We start from the raw sequence: 15,392 nt of genomic DNA on the forward strand, positions 1-15,392 counted from the left end.
TTGACCGCTTCTACAAATAGTGACTTTTCTCTGCTTTTGGTCGATGAAAAATTAGTCTGAGCACTTATTCAACCATGCCACAAAACCAACTTGTGGATTTTATCGACAACATATGATGAATTAAATTAGCTGCAACCCATTACAAGAATCTGGTCCTAGAGTTCGCTTGTGCTGTGTGCTATATGCTATGTAAATATTAATATGTGAAAACTATGTACAGTTAGCGCAAGATTTGTTTCATAAACACATTAAGAGAAGTAGATTCCCAGACTACAAATCCAAAGGTTTTGATTTCAATCCCTACTCAGGCATGAGATGTTATTCCATCACTTACCACTCGCTTCACCTCTAGCAGTGTTTGTTCATATCAAAAATGCCGAGTTGCGCCGTAGTTCGGAATCCAAGCTAGATTATAGGTGCCTCTACGTCTGGCTGGTTCAGTCAGCTCAGATGTTGAAGGAAGGCAACGGCACACTACCTCCAACAGGACCATGTCTAATAAAGCACTGCAGTATTCAAAATAACCTTCGGATTAATGACTGCCTTATTATTTAAAAGCTGTAAACAAAAATTTCACAGTAACAACACATACCAACAATGTTTTTGAACTATTGCTAACATACATTTACATTACATTCATAGAAATAAAAGTACTGTAAGTCTACACAACCTTCCTCAACATCAAACCACTCTGAACTGTCTTTTAGCGTCTCATTAAATCTATTTATAGATATACTTCAGTAGATGAATTTGGCGGCTTTTCGGTCACTGGCTCAATTCCTGCCTCCGGCAAGAATAGATCCAGTTATCCAGTATCCGCCAAATTCATTTACTATAAACCGACTACTCTAGGTCTAACTCACTCCACTTTAATTCAAAAGAATATATTTTTTTACAAAGGTGCACATAAGAAAAACGAATTTTAATGTTTTTTTTATAAAAGCTAGTATAATTATTATAAGACGTGTAGGTAAAAAATAAATCAATGGATTGGTTAATAAATATAGCCATTGACAAAACGTGCAAAACCTTCGGCGCCATTTCAAGGAAACCCTGAGGTTTTTATTCTTGATGGAACCTTTTTTATTTTCATTTTGTTCCCTCTGGGTTTTTGCTCAACGTCGCTGTTGTTCTGTAACTTCGATTGCTTGTCGTCGCCCATCCATGATCTTCTTCTGGAAGCGTCTTGTCATCTGTCACGGCTGATGGCAGATGTTGGCTGCAGCGGTGGACGACGATAGCAAATTACCACAGTATTGACCAGCTGAACCAGTTCTATAGCTATTCAGCTTTTGTCCCTGCAGGGCAAAGCAATAGCGCTAGCAGTCTGTGTATATACACTCCTGGAAATTGAAATAAGAACACCGTGAATTCAATGTCCCAGGAAGGGGAAACTTTATTGACACATTCCTGGGGTCAGATACATCACATGATCACACTGACAGAACCACAGGCACATAGACACAGGCAACAGAGCATGCACAATGTCGGCACTAGTACAGTGTATATACACCTTTCGCAGCAATGCAGGCTGCTATTTTCTCATGGAGACGATCGTAGAGATGCTGGATGTAGTCCTGTGGAACGGCTTGCCATGCCATTTCCACCTGGCGCCTCAGATGGACCAGCGTTCGTGCTGGACGTGCAGACCGCGTGAGACGACGCTTCATCCAGTCCCAAACATGCTCAATGGGGGACAGATCCGGAGATCTTGCTGGCCAGGGTAGTTGACTTACACCTTCTAGAGCACGTTGGGTGGCACGGGATACATGCGGACGTGCATTGTCCTGTTGGAACAGCAAGTTCCCTTGCCGGTCTAGGAATGGTAGAACGATGGGTTCGATGACGGTTTGGATGTACCGTGCACTATTCAGTGTCCCCTCGACGATCACCAGTGGTGTACGGCCAGTGTAGGAGATCGCTCCCCACACCCTGATGCCGGGTGTTGGCCCTGTGTGCCTCGGTCGTATGCAGTCCTGATTGTGGCGCTCACCTGCACGGCGCCAAACACTCATACGACCATCACTGGCACCAAGGCAGAAGCGACTCTCATCGCTGAAGACGACACGTCTCCATTCGTCCCTCCATTCACGCCTGTCGCGACACCACTGGTGGCGGGCTGCACGATGTTGGGGCGTGAGCGGAAGACGGCCTAACGGTGTGCGGGACCGTAGCCCAGCTTCATGGAGACTGTTGCGAATGGTCCTCGCCGATACCCCAGGAGCAACAGTGTCCCTAATTTGCTGGGAAGTGGCGGTGCGGTCCCCTACGGCACTGCGTAGGATCCTACGGTCTTGGCGTGCATCCGTGCGTCGCTGCGGTCCGGTCCCAGGTCGACGGGCACGTGCACCTTCCGCCGACCACTGGCGACAACATCGATGTACTGTGGAGACCTCACGCCCCACGTGTTGAGCAATTCGGCGGTACGTCCACCCGGCCTCCCGCATGCCCACTATACGCCCTCGCTCAAAGTCCGTCAACTGCACATACGGTTCACGTCCACGCTGTCGCGGCATGCTACCAGTGTTAAAGACTGCGATGGAGCTCCGTATGCCACGGCAAACTGGCTGACACTGACGGCGGCGGTGCACAAATGCTGCGCAGCTAGCGCCATTCGACGGCCAACACCGCGGTTCCTGGTGTGTCCGCTGTGCCGTGCGTGTGATCATTGCTTGTACAGCCCTCTCGCAGTGTCCGGAGCAAGTATGGTGGGTCTGACACACCGGTGTCAATGTGTTCTTTTTTCCATTTCCAGGAGTGTAGTTGGTATTCAATTTTCAAAGTACCTTCTAAAAGCTCCACTTTTAGGAACGAATTTTGATGAAAATAAATAATATTTTTCACTTTACTACATTTTTAAAATAGGGAACGCATGTGAAAAATACATAAATGTGATTGTAATCGTAAAAATTAGGTTTAAATAAAGAATTATTTAGTTAGAACCAAACGTCCGAAGACGTTCCTCTGTTCATTGCAATGGATCTTGAGTCAACACCATCTGTCATACACTCACGAAACTTTTGAAACGCCAATTCATTTTAATAGCTTAAAGGGAGTCACTGTACTAGACTGCTAGAATGTCTAAGGAGATAGCGCGTATCTGTGGCAGCGAGAGTTAGCTCAGAGCCACAATAAATGAACGCAACCTTCACAGTGACAGTGTAAAGGTTACTCATGATCGAGAAGGCGCAACCTTCATATAGGTAAGAAAATTACTTCATTTTGCTTTTAGCTAACCAGTTTCAGCTACTTTTTATTTTTTCAATTTTTAATCTTAGCTACTTTTTTGAAAAACTAATAAATTTTTTCCTCTATAAATGGGAGCTGCAAATAAAATGTGTGCTACAAACAAAAAAATATTCTATAACACAACTGCTTGGAAATAAAGTAAAACGAACCAAAGAAAGATTTGCATTATGCTTACCTTCAGAAAATTTAAATAATAATAATCTTTTTACAAATGTTGGATATTATTAACACAAAAGAACAAAAATAATCAGAAGAATTTAAACCAATTACCAAGCCATTTTGCGATAGTATTATGGAAGTTAAAATAACAGATTTTAAAGATCGTGAAGGAAAAATGAAAAATGGAAATTTTTTTCTACAAAATGAAGACTATGGTGGTTTTAATAGCATTTTAAGATCTAGACTTTCTAAATTTAAAATTGGCTAGTCATGGAGTTAAAACAAAAATACCATGTTTCTGAAATTCCAATATACAAATAATTAAGCATACTAAATAAAATTATTAGCAAAAATATAAAAATCCTGTTGTTATTCCTTACAAAATAGAATTAGCAGATGTTAAACTTGATGCACATTTAAGAGAATTACTAGAAATTTTAGAAGGAGTTAAAAAGAAGCACTATACTTTATTGGATTTACATGTAACACAAGATTTTGCAGGACTTTTTAACAAAGAAGAAATGGTTGATTACTTCATATATAATTTTACTTTCAAAAACAGAGAAAATATAAACAAGAATGTAATGTAGTAGTTAAATACAACAATTCTGTCGGAAAGGACTGCCTAACTTGGATTAACTCTAATCATAGAGTAAAAATATGCAATAAATTTAAATGCCAGTTAACAAGTCCTATAATAAATAAACAACTTCACAAACACATTACAGATTTATTAAATTGCCGAGACAGTAGATTAAGTGGAATGTTTTGTTCCCATTAGCTAAAGAAAATGGAATTACAAGACTGGAAGCAACACTTTGTAGTTACATTAATCCAGATTTCCAAAGAGAACAGGAATTTGATTCATTAACGGATTGTGTAGAACTAATAGCAATAACAGGAAATATTTCGAGAAGGCTGCTTTTAATTCTCTTCCACTTGCTAAAATGTGGGAGAAATTTGACAGATTTAGAATATCCAAAAGAATTACATGATTTACATAAAGATTTACCACTTGCACCTGAAAATAAAATTGTGCCTAACACTAACGAAAGCAAATTAATGACTGCTCTGGTTGACAAGCATAATTGTGTAGTACATTATAGAAACCTCAAACAGCATCTGTCTCTTGGAATGAAACTTACAGAAATACAGACAGTCTTAAAATTTAAGCAGTCTGATGGGTTGAAGAAATATATAGACTTGAGTACACAAATGAGAACAAAAGTCAAAAATGATTTTGAAAAGGATTTCTACAAACTAATGAACAATTCTCTGTTTGGTAAGTTGATGGAAAATATAAGAAACAGAGTAGACATAAAAATTGTTTCAGTTGGAGAAAAATGTGATAAATTAATAACAAAGCCAAATTTTAAGGGAAGAACTATTTTTAACGAAAATCTTGTGGCCATTCATATGAAAAAGCAATAATCACATTTAATAAGGCTGTTACGTCAGAATGCATATACTTGATTTATGTAAAGAACGGATGTATGATTTTCACTGCAGATTGATGAAACCAATATATGGAGAAAATATTGACTTGTGTTATCAAGATACAGATAGTTATATCTACAATATACTGACTGAAGATTTTTATGAAGACATGAAATCGATGATTGATTACTTTGATATAAGTGATTATCCAGTAGATAACATTTATACAATTCCACAAGTAAACGAGGAAGTTTTAGGAACAATGAAAGATGAATAAAATGGAAAAATAATAGAAGGATTCTGTGGTTTAAGAGCAAAAAATTATGCCTATAAAGTTGGTGATAAAATTGGGGAAAATTAAAGGAGTTAAGAAATGTGCTGTTAAAAACAGAATAAGCTTTGAAGATTACAAGGATTGTTTGTTTAACAACAGTATAGAAGAATTAATATGATTTGAAGTAAAAGACACGAAATTTACACAGTTGAAGTAAACAAGAAAGCATTGAGCCCTGTAATGCCAGTACCCTTTTGACGCAGAAATGAAAAATATAAATCTAGTCCTCACATCCAAATACAAGCCCCAAGCCCAAGATCCAAATTTCATAAAAAGAAAAACAACGTCCCTCTCTACTAACATTGCATGACTAGTGGCAAGAAGACTGAAAAGACAGTAATACAAAAAGAAATATAAAGAAATTTTGGTAGCAAAGTACCTTCATGTTTTGAAAAAGATTAAAAAAGAAATATAATTCATTAGTTTCAAGATAAAGTAATAGCAGATCGCAAAGTTGTAGACTTTTAGATCATGGAATATACCAAGTGAGCTCAAAGAAAACTCCTTGTGAATACTCTTTGAGGACACTGCGAAATACAGAAGCTAAAGTTGTACACTGTTAATGTGCTTCAGGCCCCTGCCTCGTCCTGTTGTAATTGAACTTGTGCCCTTATACATAATATTGGTAGGCGATAAGAGATGGTTTGTTACATTTTGAATATTTGCGATCTGCTACAAATGATTAAAAAGTGAAAGAGGTAAATCTGCAACGTTGAAAATATCTTTGAACTAATTCAAGCTAGGAAAATAATTGAATATATTATCTTAATTTGATTATTATCAACGAAAGACTGAACTTAGACCCAATGTGATAGATAATTAATAATTAAACTGATAGGAAATTATGAATAGTGTAAAGTGTGAAGAATATACCTAAAATGCGTTAAAGTAAATAGTGTAACCTCGATCTTGCTGTAAACCCTTTGGCTGAATTTACATAACTAATTCCATCCATCTGAAAGAAAGGTTACTTCTTTAAGAGAATGATAGGATGTGCATAGACTAGAATAAACCAACATAAAGTGAATTTACAGTGTTTGACATTTCTTTCTACCCATGTAATACTACGTGCTCATGAAATATGTATCTGTGTGACAACATGGATTATCAACAGAGTGCAGCATTCATAGATATACATTTTATCCAACTATAACTTACTATCAAACTATAACTATAAAGTTATTGTACTGATTCAGATTATTTAGCTCACGTGAATTGTAAACTTTCATAGATAAACTCTGGATGTATATATACTGTAATCATGATTAGGGCAATAATCTCAGTTTGTATGCATTTACATGTAGCTAGGCTCGTACACGTCGGGGAGCAAATATTCATCTGAGTAAGCCAGTACAACTACCACACACACAGTGTAAATACAGTGCAGCAAGACAATTCTTTTTTGTGACTTTCCTCGCAAACATTCTACCTCGAGCTAGCCAGAGCCTGATCATCATTCATCAACAATCAATCAACATAAAAAGGGAAGTTACGAAAAAGTGACGCCCATAAAGCGGGGCTCGAAACAACAAAGAACGAACCTGAGATTAAGAATATAGGACTTTAAGTAGCAAGAAGAGCGTAGGCGCCACATTTGCACCATAATACGACAACGCAAAACTTAGAGTCGACGACGGAGGACACAATGCTGACCGAGCTACGACGACACGCCAACTGCAACTACACGGAGGCCGGCAACTGTTGAGAGAGCCGACTTATGGCGCCGTGAGGACTGGGGGGCGCTGTTGCTGCCATAGCTGACTGCACATCCGCCGCCTCCTCACAACAAAACACTAAACAGTAAAGAACTGAACAACTCAGGTTAGTGAGTACCAGTCAAAAGTTTATTCATTGTGGTGCAACACCAGAATCCTTGTACCGTTATATGTGTGCCTCTGCAACACTGTATGCAATCATAAAGACAATTATTTTTGTTACTTTCCTCGCAAACATTCTACTGTGAGCTAGCCGGAGCCTGAGCATCATTCATTAACAATCAATCAATGAAAAGGGGAAGTTACAGCCCTCATCATAATAAAAGATTTGTTTTGAAAATAAAATAGATACTTTACCCTATGGACATTAGAAGTTAGAAAAAGTTTAAATAATTTTTTTCTATGTAAAAGGAGATTCTTATCAAAAAGCTCAACGATATAAGTACCCCAAAAGAGATTAAAAATCTAAGTGAACTAGAGGTAAACGTTTCATATAATGCTACTGGATGTGAACATTTAAAAACTAAATATGGGGGAAAGGGTTGTACAGAGCTTAATAATGACTTTAAAATTTTTTACTAGATAGATATTCTAAAAAATACTGAATAAAATATTCAATTTTTTAAAGATAGTTGAAAATGAGATATGAAGGGATGAAGAAACTTAAGACTAAAAGTGTTGAATTTCACGATATGGAATTCATTAAGTGATTTTATTTTCCTATTACATTTTGTAGTTTTTAAATAGACAGCACCAATCCACAGTTAAGGCAGTGCAGTGAATGCGTGATTTAAAAAAATTTTGAAGAATTTTATGAAGGTAAATATTGGACTGGTGGATATGGTTATAGGTATATGTAAACCACGTGTATTGAGAAATCAGAAAATCAGAGTTAGCTGTAAATGTGGTAAAACTGTAAATCAACCTTATCTCAAAAGACATTTACAAACAACTGTTCATAAAGATCTTATGGCTGCCCAAGAAGAAAGAATTAGGAAAATTTTAGGTAGAGAATAGATTTATTATGTTCACCATAATTCATTTATTTATTTTCTTATGTGCATCATTTATTTTCTTATGTGCAACCATCATTTTTTACATGCACATTTTATAAAAGAAACAGTAAAATTCATTTTTTCTTAGGGGCACCTGTGTAAAAAATCTAATCTTAGACCTGAAGTACCTGGTTTATAGTAGATTAATTTGACAGGTTTTGGATAACTGGATCAATTCCTGCCAGAGGCAGGAATTGAGCCAGTGAGCCAGAAGCAACCAAATTCATCTACATGCTTCACCGTGCATTATAGTAGAATTCTACTGCCTGGGTGCTTAGTGCTATTTTAATTTATATCAATATTAAATTAAAAATTTTTCTTTTGCTTTGTCTAAAATCATATTAATATGGGAATAAGCTCACTTCAGTCCACTATTCTTTCTACAACGCCTTCTGCCATTTTAGTAAGATAAATTAAATCTACTTTTAATGGAAGTTGGGACGACTGAGAAGTGTGAACTGTCTCATCTTAAAGAAACTTTTATGCTGATTAATCTACATCTACAAGCACATCATTACTCTGCAATTCACAATTAAGTGCCTTGCAGAGGGTTCATCTAACCACCTCAAGCTATTTCTCTACCATTCTACACGGGTTCCCAGCGCACGGGAAAAACAAATCCTTAAATTTTTCTTAGTGAGCTCTGTTCCCCTTACTTTATTATGATGACCATTCCTACCTATGTCGATAGGCGCTAACAGAATATTTTCGTAGTCTGGGGAGAACGCTGGTAATTGAAATTTCATGAGAAGATCCTGCCACAAGGAAAACTGCCTTCGTTTTAATGATTGCCACCCCAGTTCACATATCATGTTCATGGCGCTTTATCCGCTGTTTCGCGATAGTACAAAACGAACTGCTGGTCTTTGAACTTTTTCGATATCCTTCATCGATGCTATCTGGTGTGGGTACTACACTGCACAGCAGTAATCCAGAAAATCTCGTACAAACATAATATAGGCAGTCTCTTTAGCAGACCTGTCGCATTTATTAGTGTTCTGCCATTAAACCGCAGTCTTTGGTTTGATTTACCCACAACATTATCTATGTGATCTTTCCACCTTAAGTTATTCGTAATTGTAATCCCTAAGTATCTAGTTGAATTTACAGCCTTTACATTTGTGTTATTTAGCGTATAACCCAAATTGGGCGGATTCCTTTCGGTACTCGTATTGATGACTTCAAACTTCGCACTGTATAGCTAGCCCATCTTGTATTAATCATTTTGCTATTTGTTTTAGTCATCTGATGACTTTATAAAACGTTAGATGACAGCATCATTTACAGACAATCTAAGATGGCTACTCATATTTTCTGCTAAAAACTTCATGTAGATAAGGGACAGCAGAGGGCCTATAACACTTTCTTTTGGGAACGCCTGATATTACTTCTCTTTTACTCGATGACTTTCGGTCAGTTACCACGAACTGTGCCCTTTCTGACAGGAAATTGTGAATCCAGTCGCACGACTGAGACGATACTACACAGGCACGCAATTCGATTAGAAGTCGGTCATCACTAACGGTATCAAAAGCTCTCAGGACGTCTGTCAATAGCCTTCACTACTTCATGAGAATAAAGAGCTAGTTGTGTTTCGCTATAAAAATATTTTCTTAATTCGTGTTGGCTGTTTGTCAATATATCCTTTTCTTCGAGATAACTCATAATGTTTGAACACAGCATATGTTCCAAAATCTACTGCAAATCGACGTTTGCTATATGGGTCTGTAATATACTGTATTACTCCTATTTCCTTTCTTCGGTACTGGTGTGACTCGTGAAACTTTCCAGTCTTTAGGTATGATTTTTAAGCGATTGATCGATTGTATATGATTGCTAAATATGGCGCTATTGTATCGGTATACTCTGAAAGGAACCTGACTGGTATGCAATCAAGACTGGAGGGCTTGCCTTTATTATTCAATATTTTTGTACTTATGGAGATAGTTATATTATGATTCATATTTCTATAATACTAAGTCAACTGATGCCTGTAGCTAAGAGTTCTTATAGACGCTACATGGCAGCAAAATGTAGTGTGATGAATTTAATTCCTTTCAACATTTTAAATATGGAGTTCTTACACAATTCCTAAAACAGAATTTCGGAAGTATTTTATGGTGCCTATGATGTTATCCATCAATCAGCAATGGTGTGCTGTTGCTGCTATACATGTCTTCTGTATAAAAAATGGAATTTACATGGTATCAAGATAGTTTAAAGTCAAAGAGACTGTTACTTCATGTTGTGATTGATTTTGTTTCAATAATCAATAATTGATATTGAAATTATAACGCTCTTATGAATGTTCTCATCCATTCCTCTTTGTATTAACACCATTTTAAATTCCCTGTCATCTGCTGCATACTGAGCTGCTTTAACATCATACAGAGGTAATCTAGACAGGACATCAGCCACCATATTTTTTGAATCTTTAATATATTACAGTTCATAAAGTCTTGCCTAAAGAGAGTCCATGTTGTCAATCAGCTTTGACTTAGTTGAGACCCTTGTAAGTAGCTTAATGGTTTTTGATCTGTATATTCAATTATATGATGCCTTATCAAATAAAATTTAAATTTTGCAAATTCTCAGTAAAATGCTAATATTATCATTTCAATCACTGTGTACGGCTTTTCATGCCTTAGCAGCATCCTGCTTGCAATAGTCTATGTATATCAGTGTCTATTCAACTGAGTGGCACCTCACAGCTGCTCTAGCATCTGGGGGCTGGCAATCACTTCGACACCCGTTAAGTGGGATTGCCAGCACCCCCTCCCCTGACCCTCTTTCAGGGCTAGAGCAGTCGCAAAGCACCTCTCAGCTGAATGGGCGCTGACGTCTCTATAGCAGCACATTGTAACGTGCTGAACGAAGATGTGTATGGCGTACCAAGGGTACTACCAAGCTGGGGGAGGGGGGGCGTCTTAGACGAGCCTTTTATTCATGCACATGACAATTTACACTGCTCTGTCATAAAAAAAATCTGGAGAGGGCGAAACAAGAGGGATAAAAAAAAACATTAAATCCCTTTGCTGTCTCAGATCAGATTCAGATTTCGTCGAATGGCTTTGAACAGTCACTAGTAGCTCCGCTCTGTGTAGTAAGGCAGGAACTGTGGACACACTTGATCTAGAAGGTCAGATCACGTCAATGGGGTTGCAGCCCCACGATGTCGTTAGGATAGGGTTCAATCGTAGAGAGGTGTGCCGTCTCAACAGTTGAATTCAGTCAAGAATATCGTTGTGTTGTTCATTGCACTGCGAGCTTTCACCTTTCAATGGTTTTCTTGACGCCCTTTATACGATCTCCTCAGATTTTTTCTTATCGATTCGAAGCGGAAGTGTGCCTGAAATATTTTCCTTCGCCACCCATAAGAAAACCGCATGATTTTAGTGCTGATTGACGTGGTTCTCACCCCCATCACACAGAAAACTAAAGAAGGGGTGAGATGTGCGTAAGAGGGGTGTTACAGTAGACATTCATTCAAGAGAGAATTAGTACATTATTGAAGTTAATTTGGGGAAGGAATATTATAAGAACTGGCGACCATGACAGGACTTTTCTTAACAGAATTCTTGAAGATTCTCTGAAAATAACAATAATAATTATTATTTTGGTATCTCCAGCAATAGTGATTCTCTGGAGGAAGAATTCTTCTTATGTCGGCGATGTCGATCCCAGGTCTCCACAGCTGCAGCGATCGACGATTTAGTATTGATGGTTCTGGACAACCTAAAAAAAAAAAGGGAGGAAATGGCAGCAGATCCCTAACGTTGTAACGAGAAGAAATCCACGTGCGGGCTATTGAATGTTACTTTTGAGAAAAGACGGCAATGTCACTCGAAGCTGATTAGGATCGGTGTTATTATATATTCTATACAGACTCTTGAAATTATTTTGGCCACAGGATGTAAATCTTGCATGTAAGACTTAAACATACATATGTCCAATGTGAAGTGTTGGGCTTTTAAAACAATGAATTACCGTTTCCTGTTTTGTTATCATTGATGATGATTATATTCGCCCTTTATTCATCAAGATGAGCTCTGTCGAATTACAATGGTTTTTAATCCTTCCGTCTTTTCTAGATACGCACCCAACTTTACAGTCATAATTCTGATTGCAATGGCGGGCTATCCCTTTCATACAACAATATACACCTCTGTGCTCTTCTGCCAGGAAGACAACGCAAAAAAAATTACAAATTACATCCAAGTCAGCAAACGAAGCCAGAGACAGAATGTACAACAGCCTCTTTTTAGCATCGCTGCTGCCACTAGCTACCGCTATATCTTTGAGTGTCAATATTACCGTCGTAGTTTTACACATATAAACCAATGCATAGCTTTTTTTTATCTGTCCAGATCGGACGTAAACAAACAATTACGCATTAAATTTCAATACATATGGGAAGTAAACATTTGGCCACTACCAGCTTTTAACAATAGAAAAAAAAGATATTTCCTACGTGTTGACACTGTCACCACTTTCGCAGACGCGTCATAAGACAGAGAACACAATGAAATATCAAATTGTCTCGTACGTGATACTACAATGTGGCGACCTTCTCATCGTGTGAGCCGCTCGGAGTGGCCACTCGGCCTAGGGCGCCATGTCACGGATTGCGCTGCTCCTCCCACTGGAGGCTACAGTCCTCCCTCGGGCATGGGGTAAGTGTTGTCCTTAGTGTAAGTTACTTTAAGTAGTGGGTAAGTCTAGGGACCGATGACCTCAGCAGTTTGGTCCCTTAGGAATTCACAAACATTTGACCATTTTTTATCGTGTGACACGTCCACAATGGCGGTGGGCAAAATTATGATAAAATTTGTTGCCTGCGTGACGTAATTAATCCAACTTACACCTCACATGAACGTCTGATCTGTGGCCATTTTTTCTGCATGTGTCTTCACCTTGTCGTTTAAAGTATCGCCGAGCGTGAGTGTGGCGTCGCAGTGCACCACGCTTTTGCACCATTACAAAGATAAGTCGTAGGGAATTTGAGCCAGATTTCAAACTTAAGTGTCGAACTGGGAAACAATTACAACGTTTCGAAAACGTGATAGGTTTCGTTTTTGCGCAGTGCAGAAGATTCATTTCATTGCGTAAACAAAAGTACTATGTCGTTAATTTCAGATTTCCGAAAGAAATTTTGAGCTCACAGATAAGCTTAAAGAGTTCATTCATTCTTGGCATTAGCTTTGTGCCTCTCAAATCAGAGGGGACCACAGGAGACTGCTTAACGCCTGTCACCTTCTTAACAGTGCCGTGAGAAGGTGGACAAGACTGAAAGAAGTAAGGACATATAAGCCATTAGCCGAGGTACGCGGCTTCGCTCAGGGAGTTGACGGATACACATTAAAGTGTAAGAGGTAGAAAAAATTTATTGAGAACGAATTCTAAATATTTACAATATTGTTAAAATATAAGAGGTAAAAAATTTGTATTAAAAACATATTCTAACTAGCTATGAGGGTTGCGCAGAAAGTAATGCACCGCATTTTTTTCTTTAACAGTTCTTTATTGAACATAATGAGAATTACTCGCGCGAAAGAATGGTGTTTTATCTACAAACCCCATTTTTCCACATAATCTCCATCCCGTTCTATGGCCTTCATACAGGTCGAAACATGGGCGTGTTATGTTCTGTCGGTACCAATCCTTGTCCTGGTGGCGGAGTAGTGCTTCACTTTGTGAATCACCTCCTCGTCGTCCTCAAAATCTCTTCCACGAATAGCATCCTTTAATATCCCAAACAAGTGGAAGTTCGAGGGGTTAGGTCAGGGCTGTAGGGTGGATGGGGTAACACTGTCCAATCCTGTTTTGTGACGTGTTCAACAGTATTCAGACTTGGGTGGGACCGAGAGTTATCGTGTTGCAGCATAACTTTTCCTGGGTTGCTGTGGGGCCGAAGTCGCCAGAAGTGCATCTTGAGTCTTGTTAATGTGATGACAAATGCTTCTACATTAATGGTACCGCCTCTTGGCGTCACTTCAATGAGAGTCACAAGTTCACAGTTCCAGAACACGGTGGTCATGACTTTACCGGCGGAAGCAGTTGCTTCGAATTTTTTCTTCTGTGGGGTGTGGGAATGGCGCAATTCTATCGACTGTCCGTCGGTGTTGTTGTCGATTCGGTCCATCATACCGTTGTAAATTTCCTTTTGATTGTCATTGAGATGTGGTTCATTGTGAGCAATGTATTGAAGTAGTTCGTTGATGTTGCAGCTTTTTTACTTTGTAATTTTGAATTTTAGCACACTGATAGCATCTCTTCGAGGTGCTTGCATCCCAAGTTGTACGAACGTCTGGTTGTTTATTGATAAACATTTGTCTATTAAGCGAATGAGTGTTTAATTGAAGATGTCGTCGTTGAATTCTATGGTCAGTTCAGAATGAGCTTCTCGGTTTGGTACAATATGTCATTACTCATACTCTATTTGAAGGAGTCCCATACCTTATTTCGTATTCGATGTGTTACATACTGATGGAATTATGGCGAGTGAGTCTCTCATTTGCTCAGCTGAAGCCGTAAGAGAGGCTTCTTGTAGTGTTAATTCCAGTGATTGTCGTTTTTCACTAATCGTAAGCGTTGGCATGCTTCTCTGTACGTCTGGCATAGGCAACTGTCAACATTCTTGAGTTCTTTGAAACTTGTTGGCTCTGAATTTCGTGTAGCAACAACTGGAGATAGAAACATTCGGCGTTGTTCGGATGTATGGTGAATATTTGACCTAGTGCGCCGTTTTCATGATTCGTGGATCATCTGGCGGTTTGTTTTGTGATGTAATCTCTCTATCCACTCGCCAAACTTATTGCTAGATGTTGTATAGTTGGTTCCCATTTCCCGTATGGGGAAAACAGAAAATGAGCCACGCTGCTTCATTACTGTTGTATCTTCTCATTTGGCATATGAGGATCCCTCGTTTCTGTTTTGTTGTTCGCTGTCTTTCGCTATTTCAAATACTGCTATGTTACCGCCTTTGTATACAAACTTACAGACATATTTGACGGATTTCACTGAATTGCAGTATTCTACGTTTTTGTGCGCTTGGAACATTTTGGAAAGTAGTGTTTTATATGGTACTACCCACTGATAATCTATTTCCATTTCGTCGCATCCTCGTATCCGTATTTGCTGTGAAACCACCGTTTTTGGGTGACCGTATTCTGTACTTGAGATAGTCATCAACTCCGCTTTGTGTTTTGGGTATTTTTTGTACATTTTCCATGACATACACTTGGCGAGTTTGGGTTTAATGGCCCACATTGTCCGTTAATCATGTTATTCACTACAGTGCCCATAGTGTTCATATGTAATAATTACATAATTACGGAGCTAAATATTGTCATTATTTTCTGCCTGTTAGTTAATGCCGCCACAATGGCACTTGTTCACACTACGTTCCACCCTGAGTATGTTAAGAATTGTACTTTTCGTGTT

The sequence above is a fragment of the Schistocerca serialis genome, chromosome 1 (genome assembly GCF_023864345.2).
Source record: "Schistocerca serialis cubense isolate TAMUIC-IGC-003099 chromosome 1, iqSchSeri2.2, whole genome shotgun sequence".
Lineage (NCBI taxonomy): Eukaryota > Metazoa > Arthropoda > Insecta > Orthoptera > Acrididae > Schistocerca > Schistocerca serialis.